This window comes from Ipomoea nil, unplaced genomic scaffold (assembly GCF_001879475.1).
Source record: "Ipomoea nil cultivar Tokyo-kokei standard unplaced genomic scaffold, Asagao_1.1 scaffold1436, whole genome shotgun sequence".
Classification (NCBI taxonomy): Eukaryota; Viridiplantae; Streptophyta; class Magnoliopsida; order Solanales; family Convolvulaceae; genus Ipomoea; species Ipomoea nil.
Window position 1 is genome coordinate 876,075 of NW_017617864.1, and position 2,264 is coordinate 878,338.

The 2,264-nt window shown below is 39.3% G+C and overlaps 1 long non-coding RNA gene across 1 annotated transcript; it reads left to right on the forward strand.

Annotated features, from left to right (window-relative positions):
- The first annotated feature begins 494 nt into the window (after positions 1-494).
- Positions 495-1,274, forward strand: LOC109188572. Its single transcript, XR_002055442.1, has 2 exons — positions 495-586; positions 670-1,274. It is a non-coding gene; the product is annotated as an uncharacterized LOC109188572 (long non-coding RNA).
- The last annotated feature ends 990 nt before the right edge of the window (positions 1,275-2,264 follow it).

Below are 2,264 nucleotides of genomic sequence, written 5' to 3' on the forward strand. Positions count from 1 at the left end.
AGCTTGGTTTAGTAAATTGAAGCCCCGAAATTGATTATGCTGTGAGATTATTTATTTATTTATTTTTGTTATATAATTTTTATGCATTTGGGTATTAAATATTCTTCTAAATTATTTGAATAGTTGTATCAATTAATTGCTAGGGCCTAGGGAGACCTACTAGTTAGTTATTTGATATAATTATTTGCTATATTAGTTAATGATTTGTGTTACACGTTATGCTAATTTCTGTAGCGACTGAGATTAATTATTGACGGCGTTAGTGATAATTGATATCAGGTAGAATGTTTTCCGAGTTAATACCAGCCAAGGTCCCTTGAACATAGTGATTCCGCCACCTATGGTCTTAAACTTTCAAATAAACCCTTTGTGGTCCTCCAAGTTTCGAAAATGACCTTCAATAGTGTTTCCCGTCAGAGCCGTGAAATGCAAGGGCATTAGAGACCTTTCACAATTTTCTCACCCAAATTAATTCATTTCTCGTAAGACCTTTCCTCCGAGCTCACCAGAAAGCCTTTCCGGGCGGCTGTATGAAAATCCGGCAATGGAATGATGGACGTTCCAATCCCCAGAAAAGCTTGCTCAGGTACTTTCTTCTTATGATTTAGTATTTTGACTTGATTCCCTCGAAAATATCCCAATTTAGAGTTCTTTCCCTTTTTTGAACAGCCCATCCGAAGAGGTCACACGATTGGATTTCAAGCGGCAGCAGCGGTAGTTGTGGAGTTGGGGATCAAATTCACCGGCAAGCTTCGACTTCGCCGTTGAGACAGGGTCCTGTTTCAACTTCGACGCCTTCGCCGACACCTCCATTGTCACCGTCGTCTTGGCGATGAAGTCGGAGGTTTCTTCTTCCCCAAATTTCCAGAAAACACCAATTCAAAATGGTGGTGGCTCTTTGCTATATGGTTTGGGCAGTTCAATCAATTCATAATCAGATCCAACGGCGGAGCCGATGAACGTGGAATCGGAAATCAAGCCGCCGGCGACGAAGTAAGCGCGTGGAGATTTGGTCGGAAAGGAGGGGGAGGTGGTGGTGAGCTCACCGAAGAAGGAATCACCTCCTTCTGCTTCTGCTGAGGACTCGAAAGCGATGGGTGCTGATTCTGTTACCACCAAACCGTGAGCGTTCAAATCCAATGATTCATCTTCATAATCTGTGTGTGTGTGTGTGTGTTTTGGATTCACTAACTTTGCCTTTTCTTTTCTTGGATTTGAAACTCAGATGGTAGGTTATTTTCATTTTCAATTTCAAAATTGAATTTTTCCTATTACGCTATGAGAGATATTAGGGTTTCAATTTTAATTTCAGAACGGAAAATGAATTAATTTGGGTGAGAAAATTGTGAAAGGTCTATAATGCCCTCGCATTTCACAACTTTGACGGAAAATACTAATGGCAGGACTAATCCAGGTCATTTTCCAAACTTGGAGGACCACAAAGGGTTAATTTGAAAGTTTAGGACCATAGGTGGCGGAACCACTATACTCGAGGGACCTTGGCTAGTATTAACTCAATATTTTCCTAAGTTAAATGCAACCGCTTGTGCTTGTGTTATTTAGTTTGTCGGTTTTCCTAGTTCCTATTGCTGCTATTAAATTAAATCTATAGCGCTTGTCTTAGATTATTTAGTAGGCGTAATTAAACCGCGTGTGCTTTGGTTACCTACAACTAAGGGAAAACCGGGAATGAAATAATTTCACGATAAATATTCAATTGCATATTAATTACCTTTTGAATCAATGAACAGTGCTAAATTCCGGTGGTGGATATTGACTAACCAAGGTTTTCTATTCTAAGTGCTTTCAATATTTTGCCTTCATCGTTTTATTCATTTACTTACTTTGATTGTCAATTTCATACCAACCCCCATTCCCTTTAATTTGAGCACATACATTAAACTAGTTACTCCTCATGTGATCGATCCTTACTCCCGCTACTACGTTTGTAAGGTTTTAATTTGGGAGCCTACGATAGCTCGCCAAATTTTGGCGCCGTTGTTGGGGAGCTTTTCTTGTTTATTTATTTATTTATTTTGTTTTATTTTTTCATTTATTTGTCCCACATAATTGCTGCAATATCTTTGGTGGTTTATGCCTATAACTCGATCTGCTAATCAAGAAATCTTGTCGTACGATCCAGAAATTGAAAGAACTCTATGCAGGTTAAGGAAACAAGCTTGGAGGAAATTGGAGAGTGCTCTGGCCACCGATCCCCAATCTTCCACCAATTCTGATTTAGAAGAAGAACCCATGGCTCAAAA